Source organism: Scyliorhinus torazame, chromosome 21 (assembly GCF_047496885.1).
Source record: "Scyliorhinus torazame isolate Kashiwa2021f chromosome 21, sScyTor2.1, whole genome shotgun sequence".
Classification (NCBI taxonomy): Eukaryota; Metazoa; Chordata; class Chondrichthyes; order Carcharhiniformes; family Scyliorhinidae; genus Scyliorhinus; species Scyliorhinus torazame.
In genome coordinates this window covers 35,983,569-35,998,586 of record NC_092727.1, presented here as the reverse complement: position 1 = coordinate 35,998,586, position 15,018 = coordinate 35,983,569, and the positions used below count along the sequence as shown (strand labels likewise).

The window sequence follows — 15,018 nt, the reverse complement described above, 5'->3', positions numbered from 1 at the left end:
AGTTTTGTTGGTAGCGTCAATCTGAATATTTTCAGTATTGATGTATTCCACTCTGCTTTTTTAGTGAAGGCAGTGGCTTACTGTTTGGCCCCAGCCACAACTGTGACCCAGCAAATAACAAAAGCAGGGCAAAAAATAATTCTGAACTGAAATGAAACCATGCATAGAACCATCAGTGGCTGAACTTAGTTGGTGAGTTGAACTGAATGGGTTATTGAAAAAATTTTGGGGAGTGAGGAGTGAGTGAGGACTGAGTAGGAGAGTGAGGGCTGAGTGGGGAGGAGGGGTGTGTGTGGTTAGTGGACTATAATGTGGGACTTGGCAAAGAGGAGCGAGGAGGCACAAGCCAGGAGATTTGTGCGTTCAGTGACCAGTACCATCACCTCTCTCCCTTCTCAATAAGCAGATGCCTGGGCTCAGTGTTAGATGCTGCTGTCATTGCAGTGGTTTGAGGTAGCACTAGTGGAGCAGTTTGATTGCCTGATCCCACGTTAATCTGAGTGCATTTCCCTTTTTGAATAAAAGTCTCTTGTTTTTAAACCCCACAGGTTCCTTCTCATGGACCCTAGGGGACTGCTGAGCCCCAGGTTAAGAACCCTATCATAGTAGAGCGCTAGCTTTTGATTTTATACATTTCCTTGAGACAGCTCTGATATGTGAAGTGGTTGAAATGTTGCAGTCATGGTACTTCAGCATGAATACCAACCAGAAAACTTTTTTATGAGCTGAAGTACCTTAATGCTGTTACCAGTATTTGATTTCAGAAATGTCACTGCATGTTAGAACTGTAATTTTGTACATTGTTTGAAGTGTAGCCCAAAGCTTCATTTCTGAAATGCCAATGACAGATGCATAGTTTGGTAAATAACATCTGCCAACTGAATGCGTAAGTAAGTGTCCATCTGGAGATGCTTCAGTTTGCAATTCTAGATTCACTGACTTCTGGATTGTACAATTTATCCTCTACAGTAAACATTCTATTAAAAAGTCTGTCAGGTTTTGCAATTCGTTATCTTTCACTCTGACGTAAGGTGGCAGCCAATCAATGTTCCAAATGATTAAGGACCATGGAGCTCATGACAGACGATGACGGAGCCATTTGTCTTCATCTCCTGGGTGTTAGGTTTTTCCTGGACAGAATGAAGAAAGAAAAATCCACCCAGGACGAATTGGCATTTTCGAATTTGGCCCTGAGCCTGACCAACTTTCCTTTTCTCGATTATAAGGGAGTAAAAATCCAGCTGGGATTCTTAGTGGTCTGTGGAATTTTCTTTTCCTTGGTCTACCCTGACAATGCTGAAAGCATGGTAATAAAGCCAATAATCCCACAGCCCTGGTTTACATGTGGATCATCCAGTTGCTGTTCCTCATGGCTCTCTGAACAATTTGTCCAAATCATAACATTTTGACTTGGCAAGTTGCTTCATGGACACAAAGGAATATGAATTACGAAGTATTTGTGTCTACCTCTCAGCCATATTCATGTTCAGTGTTGAGCATCAATCTTAGGAGTGGTTCAATCCAATTGCCTAAAACAGATTCATGGTAAAGAAAGTTATACTCTGTGAGTTTAGACTGCATGCCCAAACAAACACAAAATGGTTCAATTTAAGATTTGCTGCCGGCATCTTACCATCTGATTTAAGTAGAAAAGCAAATGACATTAACGAAGGAGAAAATCTTGTGGTGGGATGGCTTACAGCTATGCAGACATGAAAAAATTGTCGTCGAGTGAGATGTTTGTGACCTTGGCAGATTCTCCGGTCCCCCCGCCGCGTGTTTCTTGATGGAGCACAGTTTGTTGGAACGGGATTTTCTACTCCTGCCGTTTGTCAATGGGATTTCCCATTGAAACCGCCCCCACCGTTGGGAAACCCTTGCGTAGGGGTGTGCTGTCGGCAGGAACCAAGGGTCCCAACTGCCGGAGAGTTCTGACTTTTCCTCTTGTGGAGATAACCTTCTCTCTTACCAAGTTACTCAGTATGGACAAGGTGCATAGTGACGTCCTGGATTAAGTTCATAGTTTAACTCAGATATCAGCAGAATCTTAAATCCTAATTCGGGGATGATTTGATCTAATGATTAATTCTTGGGTCTTAAATTAATTTGCAACAGATCCCAGGGCATTGTAAATCTTAACGTGAAACATAAATACAGAGAGCTTCTCTAGGGGCATGGTGGGTAAATACAGCGTTTGCATTTTGGTTGGGCCTGAAACAAATGGGCTGGAGGTCACAAGTTTAACCTTGGACCTGCAATATGCTGGCTGACATCCAGGATGGCGACTGGGAACGTCAATCACCTTGGGATCCGTGGATAGAGAAAACAAGTTCAGCCAAGGGTGCTGGTTGCTGATAAATAGGACTGAAGTCCTACTAAAAAGGGCATGTGGGGACCTCAGGTGAGAGCAAGATCAAGCTTGGCATTTCCTGTAAGACTCTGAACCAGTGGCTTGAGGAGGAGAGGTTGTAGACCAAGAGCCACATGATTACATGTCTAGGAAAGAGGATTGTGGGAGTTATTCCCAGGAGCACAGGCAGAAAACAAGTTTCTTTATTTGTTCATGGGATATGGGCATCGCGGCTGGGCCACCATTTCATGCCCTTGAACTGAGTGGTTTGCTCAGCCATTTCCGAGGGCTGATAAAAGTCAACCACATTGCTATGGGTCTGGAGTCACATGTGGGTGAGACCAGATAAGGATGACAGATTTCTTTCCCTAAAGGGCTTTAGTGAGCCAGGTAGATTTTTATGACATGGACCTTTAATTCCAGATTTTTATTGAATTTCACTATATGCCACGGTGGGATTTGAACCTGGACTCCCAGAGCATTACCCTGTGTTTCTTGGATTACTCGTCCAGCAACAATACCACTACGCCTTTCCTCAGCAAGTATTTGAGTAATTGCTAAACTAGTGAATAAACTACTCTTCATTATCAGTCCTTGTTGAGTGTGATTCGCGAACCCAGCACACTTAGGCCGGAAAAAAAGAGAAAAAATAAAAGGAGTAAACAAGTGTCAGTAATGATTTTTACTTTGAGATTGTTCTACCATTTCCAGTCAAAATATCTGAACAATCACTTCTACGTTAAAAACACTTGCACGCTAGGCTTATAAAACAGCATGAGGTAGATTATAAATACTCACACAATTCAGTCGAGCATTGTCCACACTCTGACATCAGAACAAACAAATTCACCGTCCCCTTTTTCAATTAGAATGAAGCATTTGTCTATTTTAACTGGTGCCTTTTGCATCTTGTTCCCTTTAAACCTATAAATGCATGTACAGAGCAAAAATGGTAAAGTGCATGTAGATCATAGAATGCCTAAAGTGTAGAAGGAGGCCTCCAATGGCATGGAAAACTCCTCCCCCCCCACCCCCCCCTCCACCCACGTGCCATGATGCCTGGTCAACGTTTATGTTGGCCAGTGCTAAACAGCACCTTGCCGAGATCTCCCAGGTGCGGGCATTAGTTCCTGGCGCTTGGGAGAATTGGGCGCAACATATTTAAATGTGCCTCATGGCTCACTTAAAATATGTAAATCTGGATCTCGCCTTACTGGTGACTTCTCGCGAGATCTTGTTGGATCTCATGAGGCGTTCTGAGCATCACAAATCTTGTGAGAAACCTCTCACAGGATTTAAAGCTTTACCGGGTCATGGAGTCTGTCGCAACAAGGCCAGTTGATCACGCCGTTTGTCTCTCCCCGTCTTAAATACACAAAGATGGAGCGTCCACCTGGGAGAGGCAATTCCAAAGATCCAGAACGCCCTGAGTGAAGACATTTCTCCACTCCCTGTAATGTTTCCGGTCCTGTAAATTAAATGCAATACCTTCAAATTTGCTGAAGTTTCAAAGCTAGGTGAGAGGATGAGCTGTGTGGAGGATGCAGAGTTGCTTCAGTGTGATTTGGACAAGCTGAGTAAGTGAGCACATGCATGGCAGATGCAGTATAAGGTGGATCAATATAAGGTCATCAATTTTGGTTGCAATAGCACGGAGGTAGATTATTATCTGAATAGCTATAAAATTGAGAGAGGGAAATGTGCAACGAGACCTGGGTGTCCTCGTACCCCAGTTGCTGAAGGTAAGCATGGATGTGCAGCAATATGTTGACCTTCACAGCCAGATGATTCGAATCTAGAAGAAGGGATGTTTTGACTCAATTATACAAGGCCTTGGTGAGGCCACACCTGGAGTATTGTATGCAGTTTTGATCCACTTATCTGAGGAAGGAGTTTTTTTCTGTAGAGGTAGTTCAGCAAAGGGTTACCAGACTGATTCCTGGGATGGAGACATTGAGTCGGTTAGGAGTATGCTCGCTGGAGTTCAGACGAATGAGGGGAGATCTTATAGAAACCTACAAAATTCTGGGATGAGACTAGGTAGATGCAGGAAGGATGTTCCTGATTGTGGGGGGAGTCCAGAACCAGGAGTCACAGTCATTGTGTGGTTTCAAGAAGGAGTTAGATATAGCTTTTTTGGTGAAAGGATAGGGAGCGAAGGCAGGAACAGAAGGATGATCAGCCAGGACCATACTGAATAGCAGAGCTCTAAGAGCTGAATGGCCTCCTCCTCCTATTTTCTAAGTAATCGAGTGTTGGGAGCTAATACCATGGATTGCTATCGAAAATTAGTGCAAAACCTGAATGGAACAAAAGGGGTGGAGCCCACCTTATTTGCCATTGTTGTTTTGTGCCACAGTCGATGAGAATTCTTCCCCAGGACCCTTGGTCTCGGAGGTGGCCTGCCGCATGCCTGACAAGTCTGTGAATGGAACAAGAGATGTAACGAGCCTTCACAAAACAGGTGATGTGGAGTTCTCACTGGCTCTCCAGCTGGCGCCGAGACCCCCAGCACCTGTCTTAATTCTGTCTCATTGTGAACTAAGAACAATAAAATTAAAATCCATTTTCACCATCTCACCTCCCGTATAAGTGAGAGCTATCTGTTGAAGGTAGGCATTTATCAAGTAAACCAAACGGGCAGCTCCTGTACCACAGTATTAAACCAGTAAATATCGCTTTCCGTGTCAAGTTTAGAATAAATTCAACAAGTCCAAGAATCAATACAGCTGCGCTTTCAGTATTTTGTTAATTATTTTCTCTCTAAATTAGCAGAGGTCTTGAGCATCATGGACATTATCAGTCATCTGTTTTGCTCTCCAAATATCAGCATGGTTTATTAATGGATTTTGCAATGTGGCGTGCAGAACACACATTGATAATTTACTGCAATTATACATCATTTTAAATTTAAATCAGATTCAGAGCAATGAAACCATCAACAATGCCCACAGAGTTAATTAAGGTGCAAGAACAAAGGTGATATAATATTCATTATAAAATCACAAGTACATCACACCAGCCAGCCTCATAAGTGAAATAAATGTGCTACTGCTTCAACTTCCATCCAAAAATTGATTTTCAAATGATTTTGATTTTACTACGAAGGGTAACTGCCTCAAACTTCAACATTTGTGCTGGGCTAATCCTAATCTGTTAATTAAAAGATCAGCAGCAGTCTGGTTGGTCGTGCGTCAAAGAGGCCCCAAACACACCAGACTGATTTAGCATGATTAGTTGACTTGTTTTTGCAGGGAATAAATTATCCTCAGGCGCGTGAAATTCTATATCCTGTTACAGCTAATAATCTTGTGCTTCTAGGGTTTTGCTGATAAGTTATTTGCCGGTAGATCGGTGTCAGATATAAATAGCTGGGATTTTTCAAATGTATTTTGGCATTCTGCAGACTTTGGTTTGCCAAAGATTCAAATGCAAATACATTCAAGTGCATTGTCCTCCACATCAATAAGGACTGGTAAATATATATGTGAAAGCAGATTAGTGATGGGGCAAAATCAGAGGGCAGCAGCACGAATGAATAATAACATAATAATAATCACTTATTGTCACAAGTAGGCTTCAATGAAGTTACTGTGAAAAGCCCCTAGTCACCACATTCCGGCGCCTGTTCGGGGAATGGAGGTGCCATCGGGGAATCAGTGGCTGCTCACCCCAGTATTGCGCTCACCCCAGGCAAAGGATTACTGCTGGGTCCCAGTTGAGTGATGATGGGAGGGGTGTCATGGGACAAGGGCTGTGGAGGAGGGGAGCCAGCAGCATGGACAGGGAACAGCCATTCCACGACGACCCCCCCCCCCCCCACCCCGATCCCCGATGCTGGGTTCCTCGATAAGGCCCCAAGAATTTGCAAGCTATCCACCACAGGTTTGCTTGTCGTGCTTCCTATAAGGCAAGCTACCTGCACCCCAACCCACACCCCACCCCCTCTCACCTCACCACACTGCTTTGTTAATACCAGGGGTGGCAAGATGAGATGAGGCCCTTAAAAGTGGCCATTAGGTACACACTTCAGATCTTCAATTGGCAGTGAGGCAGGAAGACCTTCCAAGGGCCTTCTCACCACAGGCTTAATCAGAGTGGAGGTGGAAAGGAAGCAGAGTACCTGTCCTACACCTTCCCACATCAATAAATCCCCCCTCGCCACCATACCCGCCTCAAAAAAGGGCACAGGATTGCACCCTGTATTGCTCAGAATCATCCATGATCACCCATTGCCTGAAGCACACAAGCCAATTCAAAACCAAAACAAATATGACATTGAAAGACCATTTTTGACTGATTTCTATCACAAACTTCCTCTGTGAAGCATTGCGCTCAACTTTTTTTTTAAGTCACATCCGCGTGGATTTGAAGTAACCTTTGTGTTGTTATAAGTTGGGAGCCAGGTAACATACTGAATTCCATCAATTTTAGATCCTCACAAAGCTTGGAAGCAATCACTGTGTGACAACCCCTTTAGAATAGTTCAAAAGGAGGTTACAGGGTTGAAAAATATTGATTTTGAAGTTGGAAATGAAAATTGGTTTTCTAATTTCACTTCATTTGCTACACAGTCAAAACCAGCATCAGAAATTAACGGTAGCAAAGGTATAATCGGGCTTTCTACATTCATGGTTCTCGAATCATACTCTTCAAACCCTGGTGTGGTGTCACATCTCACTCAACTCCTGATCTGTGCCATCTGTCTTTCCTGATCCGAATCCATTTTCTGCTGGCCCCAGTTTCACTCTCAGCCGTGTTTCAATTCTGGATCTCCCTGCTCAGTGTGATGAATGGTAAAAGAAAACTTGAGGAGAAACATTTTACAGGTTTGCACCAGAGTGAAGAGCAAGGGAGGAAAAAGTGAAACAGAAGTGAAAAAGGAGAGGGTCTCACATGAAAGAGAAGAGTGTGAATACATTTGCACTCCAAGTTTTGATTTGGTAACAAAGGAGTTTCAATTTGGTTCTCATGCTAAAACTCCAAACTGACTCAAAACCAGATGAGCGAGACTTCTTTTTCCAGAAAGTGTCTTTGCTTTGGGAGCAGGTTGGATGCTGACTGTGGATTTATGCTGCTTTTACAGGATGACTAAAACACAGGTGCATGTTCTGGAATGAACCTATTGTTGTAATTTTAATAAGAGCAGTGAAGGAGGAGAAGGCTGAGAAAACCAGCAGTGGTTTCTCAGTTCCTGTTTTCTTCCTTTGTTGGGAAAATATTTGAAAGCAAGTGAATATAGTCGGCTACTTCAGCAAACATTAGTTCAGTGACCAAAACCTGGAATGAAGAAAATTCCTTGTTTGAGGTGATTTTTTTTGTTGCTGAGTCGGTGCTTTTCCACTACCTTTTTCCACTATCATTCCCGTACCTGCATCGGCATCTTCAGATATAACCTGGCCAACTGGTTCAACCAATTCTCTCAGTTGAGCTCGGGAAAGCTTATAACTGCCAAGCACTTTCACACCTCCCACAGCCGACATCTTGAAGGTCTGTCTGACTGATGTTACCAACATACTGCCAAATCGTGAACAATTGTGCTTTGTGAGCACCAGCTTTATAAAAACAAGTGAGGGAGTGAACCAATTCATATTGTGGGCAGCTCCTCCTACAGAGGAAGATAAGATGCTCTCCTCATTCGTGTTGGATTGGATTTGAATTTAAAATGTGTAGTGGCATAACAGCTTCAACGCTATTCCATTAGTGCTAAAAAGGAATGACCTTGCTTGACAAGTTTCATTCAGTTTTTTTGAGGCGATGGCAAATATAGTAGACTATGTACCCAGCAGGTAAAGCGTACATGGATGTTAGGAAATTGCCTAACAAGGTAACATATGAGAGGTTCGAAGCTAGGCTAAAAATTGATTAGTAAAAGAGTAGACATTTCGGACAGCGTTCAAAATGGCTGGAAGTGATTAATGGTTGAGATTTGGGACAATTAATGGGCACTGTGTATATCAATGATTGGGGTAAACATTAACAGAAGTTATGGCTGAACTGTTCTAATGATACTAAAATAAATAACAAAGTTCATTCTTAAGAAGGTCAAGAGACGCTGCAAAGAATATTGATAAGACCGGGGAATGGGCTAAAAAAGTAGTTGATGGGATGGAATTCCACTGTTCTTAAATGGAAAGTGACACTACTTCGTAAAAAGATAACGGGAAGGATTCAGCGACCCCATTGCACCCGGATCCGCATCAGGTGTGACAGGTGAATCACGCGCAAGTCCAAAATTGGGCTCTGCGCTGGGCTCTGGGCCAATCGCAGATAGAGAATCATAGAATCATAGAAGTTTACAGCATGGAAACAGGCCCTTCGGCCCAACCAGTCCATGCCGCCCAGTTTTTACCATTAAGCTAGTCCCAGTTGGCCCATAACCCTCTATACCCATCTTACCCATGTAACTATCTAAATGTTTTTTAAAAATCACAATTGTACCCGCCTCTACTACTACCTCTGGCAGCCCATTCCAGACACTCACTACCCTCTTGAGTGAAGAAATTGCCCCTCTGGGCCCTTCTGAATCTCTCCCCTCTCACCTTGAACCTATGCCCTCTAGTTTCAGACTCCCCTACCTTTGGGAAAAGATGTTGACTATCTACCTTATCTATGCCCCTCATTATTTTATAGATCTCTATAAGATCACCCCTAAGCCTCCTACGCTCCAAGGAAAAAAGTCCCAGTCTATCCAGCCTCTCCTTATAACTCAAACCATCAAGTCCCGGCAACATCCTAGTAAATCTTTTCTGCACTCTTTCCAGTTTAATAATATCCTTTCTATAATAGGGTGACCAGAACTGCACACAGTATTCCAAGTGTGGCCGTACCAATGTCTTGTACAACTTCAACAAGACGTCCCAACTCATGTATTCAATGTTCTGACCAATGAAACCAAGCATGCCGAATGCCTTCTTCACCACCCTGTCCACCTGCGACTCCACCTTCAAGGAGCTATGAACCTGTACTCCTAGATCTCTTTGTTCTATAACTCTCCCCAGCGCCATACCATTAACTGAGTAGGTCCTGGCCTGATTCGATCTGCCAAAATGCATCACCTCACATTTATCTAAATTAAACTCCATCTGCCATTCGTCGGCCCACTGGCCTAATTGATCAAGATCCCGTTGCAATCCTAGATAACCTTCTTCACTATCCACTGTGCCACCAATCTTGGTGTCATCTGCAAACTTACTAACCATGCCTCCTAAATTCTCATCCAAATCATTAATATAAATCACAAATAACAGTGGACCCAGCACCGATCCCTGAGGCACACCACTGGTCACAGGCCTCCAGTTTGAAAAACAACCCTCTACAACCACCCTCTGCCTTCTGTCGTCCAGCCAATTTTGAATCCAATTGGCAACCTCACCCTGGATCCCGTGAGCTTTAACCTTCTGCAACAACCTACCATGCGGTACCTTGTCAAAGGCTTTGCTAAAGTCCATGTAGACAACGTATACTGCACTGCCCTCATCTACCTTCTTGGTCACCCCCTCAAAAAACTCAATCAAATTTGTGAGACATGATTTTCCACGCACAAAGCCATGCTGACTGCCTCGAATCAGTCCTTGCCTCTCTAAATGCTTGTAGATCCTGTCTCTCAGAATACCTTCTAGCAATTTACCTACTACAGACGTTAGGCTCACCGGTCTGTAGTTCCCAGGCTTTTCCCTGCTGCCCTTCTTAAACAAGGGCACAACATTCGCCACTCTCCAATCTTCAGGCACCTCACCTGTGGCTGCCGATGATTCAAATATCTCTGTTAGGGGACCCGCAATTTCCTCCCTAGCCTCCCACAACATCCTGGGATACATTTCATCAGGTCCCGGGGATTTATCTACCTTGATGCACTTTAAGACTTCCAGCACCTCCTCCTCTGTAATATGCACACTTCTCAAGACATCACTATTTATTTCCCTTAGTTTCCTAACATCCATGCCTTTCTCCACCGTGAATACCGATGAGAAATATTCATTCAGGATCTCACCCAACTCTTGTGCCTCTGCACATAGATGCCCTTGTTGATCCTTCAGAGGCCCTACTCTGTCCCTAGTTACTCTTTTCCCCTTTATGTATTTGTAGAATCTCTTTGGATTCTCCCTTGCATTATTTGCCAAAGCAATTTCATGTCCCCTTTTTGCCCTCCTGATTTCCCTCTTAACTCTATTTCGACAATCTCTATACTCTTCAAGGGATCCACTTGATCCCAGTTGCTTATGTACGTCATATGCCTCCTTCTTCTTTTTGACCAGAGTCTCAATATCTCGAGTCATCCAGGGTTCCCTACTTCTACCAGCCTTGCCCTTCACTCTAAAGGGAATGTGCTTACACAGTGCTTACCCTGCACCCTGGCTAACACATTTTTAAAAGCCTCCCATTTATCAGCCGTCCCTTTGCCTGCCAACAGTCTCCCCCAATCTGCAAGTTCCTGTCTGATACCATCAAAATTGGCCTTGCCCCAATTAAGAATTTTAACTCTTGGGCCAGACCTATCATTCTCCATAGCTATCTTAAAACTAATGGAGTTATGGGGCGTCATTCTCCGACCCCCCGACGGGTCGGAGAATGGCCATTGGCCGCCGTGAATTCCGCCCCCGCCGAAGTCTCCGCTCCCGGAGATTGGGCGGGGGCGGGAATCCGGCCACGCCGGTTGGCGGGACCCCCCGCTGGATTCTCCGGCCCGGATGGGCCGAAGTCCCGCCCAGGAATTGCCTGTCCCGCCGACGTAAATCAAACCTGGTATTTACCGGCGGGACCAGGCGGCGTGGGCGGGCTCCGGGGTCCTGGGGGGGGGCGCGGGGCGATCTGACCCCGGGGGGTGCCCCCACGGTGGCCTGGCTCGCGATCGGGGTCTACCGATCCGCGGGCGGGCCTGTGCCGTGGGGGCACTCTTTCCCTTCCGCCTCCGCTACGGCCTCCACCATGGCGGAGGCGGAAGAGACTCTCCCCACTGCGCATGCGCGGGAAACTGACAGCGGCCGCTGACGCTCCCGCGCATGCGCTGGGAAACTGACAGCGGCCGCTGACGCTCCCGCGCATGCGCCACATTTCCGCGCCAGCTGGCGGGGAAACAAATGCCATTTCCGCCAGCTGGCGGGGCGGAAATCCCTCCGGCGTCGGCCTAGCCCCTCAATGTTGGGGCTAGGCCACCAAAGATGCGGAGCCTTCCGCACCTTTGGGCCGGCGCGATGCCCGTCTGATTGGCGCCGGCTTTGGCGCCAGTCGGCGGACATCCCGCCGTTGGGGGAGAATTTCGCCCCTGGTCACTTGTCCCAAAGTGATCTCTCACTAGCACTTCTGTCACTTGCCCTTCCTTATTTCCCAAGACGAGGTCAAGTTTTGCCCCCTCTCTAGTCGGTCCATCCACATACTGAATGAGAAATTCCTCCTGAATACACTCAACAAATTTCCCTCCATCCAAGCCCCTAATGCTATGGCTGTCCCAGTCAATGTTGGGAAAGTTAAAGTCCCCTACTACTACCACCCTATTATTCTTGCAGCTATCTGTAATCTCCTTACATATTTGCTCCTCAATTTCCCGCTGACTATTTGGGGGCCTGTAGTACAGTCCTACCAAGGTGATCTCTCCCTTCTTATTTTTCAGTTCCGCACATATAGACGCAGTGGGCGAACCCTCGGATATATCCCCTCTAAGTACTGCCGTGATGTTCTCCCTCATCAAAAACGCCACTCCCCCTCCTCTCTTACCTCCTATTCTATCCTTTCTATAGCATCTGTACCCCGGAACATTGAGCTGCCAGTCCTGCCCCTCCCTTAGCCATGTTTCAGTCATAGCTATAATATCCCAGTCCCATGTGCCAGTCCATGCCCTGAGTTCATCCGCTTTGCCCGTCAGGCCCCTTGCATTGAAATAAATGCAGTTTAATGTAGACCTTCCTTGCTCTCTGCCCTGCTTTCTCAGGTCATGCTTTACACACTCTCCCTTCCTGCCTTTTGTTTCTGTCCCCACTGACTTCCTACATCGGTTCCCATCCCCCTGCCACATTAGTTTAAACCCTCCCCAACTGCACGAGCAAACACACCCCCGAGAACATTGGTTCCGGTCCCACCCAGATGCAGACCGTCCGATTTGTACAGGTCCCACCTCCCCCAGAACCGGTCCCAATGTCCCAGGAATTTGAAACCCTCCCTCTTGCACCATCTCTCAAGCCACGTATTCATCCTAGCTATCCTGTCATTCCTACGTTGACTATCACGTGGCACTGGTAGCAATCCTGAGATTACTACCTTTGAGGTCCTACTTTTTAGTTTAACTCCTCACTCCCTAAATTCAGCTTGTAGGACCTCATCCCGTTTTTTTACCTATATCGTTGGCGCCTATATGCACCACGACAGCTGGCTGTTCACCCTCCCCCTCCAGAATGCCCTGCCGCCGCTCCGAGACATCCTTGACCCTTGCACCAGGGAGGCAACATACCAACCTGGATTCTCGTTTGCGTCCACAGAAACGCCTGTCTATTCCCCTTACAATTGAATCCCCTATCACTATAGCTCTGCCACTCTTTTTCCCGCCCTTCTATGCAGCAGAGCCAGCCACGGTGCCATGAACCTGGCTGCTGCCACCTTCCTCTGGTGAGCCATCTCCCCCAACAGTTTCCAAAACGGTAAATCTGTTTTGGAGGGAGATGACCGCAGGGGATCCCTGCACTGCCTTCCTACTCTTCCTCTGTCTGTTGGTCACCCATTCCCTATCTGCCTCAGTAATTTTAATCTGCGGTGTGACCAACTCACTGAATGTGCTATCCACAACTTCCTCAGCATCGCGGATGCTCCAAAGTGAGTCCATCCGCAGCTCCAGAGCCGTCAAGCGGTCTAACAGGAGCTGCAGTTGGACACACTTCTTGCAGGTGAAGGAGTCAGGGACACCAGAAGGGTCCCTGACTTGCCACATCTCACAAGAGGAGCATGACACGGGTCTGAGCTCGCCTGCCATGACTTAAACCTGAAGTTAAATTTGAACTACACTACACAGCTAGGAGAAAGTCAAAGAGAGAGAAATCACTTACCAGTTACAAGCCAATCACTTACCTGCTGGCTGTGATGTAATTGCTCCCGAGGCTCCCTCACAGGTCTGCTTCTCTGCACCTCCTTAAGATGAGCACCAAATTCCCTTAACTAGTTAATTAATTTACTTAATTAATTGGATTTTAAAAAAAAAAAATTTTGGGGGGGGGGGGGGGGGGGGAAACTCAACCCCAAACACCAAACTCCAAAAAACAAACACAGCCCTCACTCACCTCTTACCCGAACTCAGCCTTACCCAAACTTAGATACACTCTGTTTTCCCCCAGCACTCCTTTTCTATAGGCACTTCAGCCACACCTTTTGTATCCTTCCTGATTTACAGTCAGCCAATAGGCCTGCTCCCGAAACTGATCTCCCGAAACTAACAGCTGACCTGCAAGGTAAGGAAGTTGTTAAGCAGTACTTACCTCACCCACGCCGCGACCTTGGATCACCCAGCTCACTCTGCCCAGCACATTTAAATACCCGGATGCTGGATTCACCCAGCGCCCGGGACTCACCAACCTCACCAGGACGCTGTTTAGTACTGGTCACACAAACGTGGGTCAGGTGTAACGGCACCTGGTGGGGGGTTGGTCTTCCAGGCCATTGGACACGCCCAGGTGGTCAGGACAGGCAGGGTAGCACCTTAAAACCCTGGCAGTGTCACCCTGGCACCTTGGCAGGGTGCCTGGGTATCGCTAAGATGGTGCCAGGAGCACTTCCAGGGTTCCAGGCTGGTATTTTCAGTGTTTTAATAGCTAAGTTAGCACAGGGGTCAGGTCTGGGGGACTTGCCAGAGAGATGGGGTGAAGTGTGAGGAGGTGACCCTGGGGACCGCCCCAAGGTTGGAGGCTGAAGGAGGTCACAAAAACTGGAAGGGGGGTGGAGTTTGATGCTGCTGGACAAAATGGTGCCCCAATCTGCGAGGAAGCCCCTCCCTAAGTGCAACCTTGGCGGAGAGAAATGCCCGAGGCCAATAAAAAAGACAAAATGCCGTTGAATAGTGGGATGTTTCTCAGTGTTGCCGCCGCCAAGAAACACCTTACTAAATGCGCCATTAAAAGTTCACTGAATCGTGTCCAATTACACACTGAATGAGATTTTATTCGGTCCTGTGGAAGAACAAAGGGATTTGAAGGTAAGATTTACGACATATTGAACGTAAATATTGTCAGATTGGCAAGATTGTGGAAAAGGCCAGTAGAATTCAACGTTTTATCAAATGATCTGTAGAACATAAAGTCTGTAAGCTAATGATAAACCTGTATTAAACAGGGTCTCGGTTAAGGTACAAAAGCAAAATACTGCAGATGTTGGAAAACTGAAATTAATTTCTCAGCCAAATTTAAATGCTGCCTACATCCACCTCAACAGCTGTGGACAGATTGCAAATCATGACCACACCCCCTCTCAAATAGCTGTGCAGACTAATTTTAAGCCTCAGGGATTGTTTTTCTAACAATGCAGATCGGATATAAAGATTTAAAATTAAGAAAGAATGGAACAGGGTAGGTCACTTCCAGTGGTTGAGGAATCAAGACCAATGGATCAGAGATACAAAATAAAATGGGAACCATTTCAGCACAGAAGATAGGAGAAACATCGGGGTCCGAGGAATTATGAGGCTGTGGAAT

The 15,018-nt window shown here is 46.1% G+C and overlaps 1 protein-coding gene across 3 annotated transcripts in view; it reads left to right on the top strand.

The window, feature by feature from the left end:
• LOC140398254 (otoancorin-like) overlaps positions 1–15,018 on the top strand; it is a 164,977-nt gene that overhangs the window by 110,323 nt on the left and 39,636 nt on the right. The gene's annotated exons all lie outside the window — the stretch shown is intronic.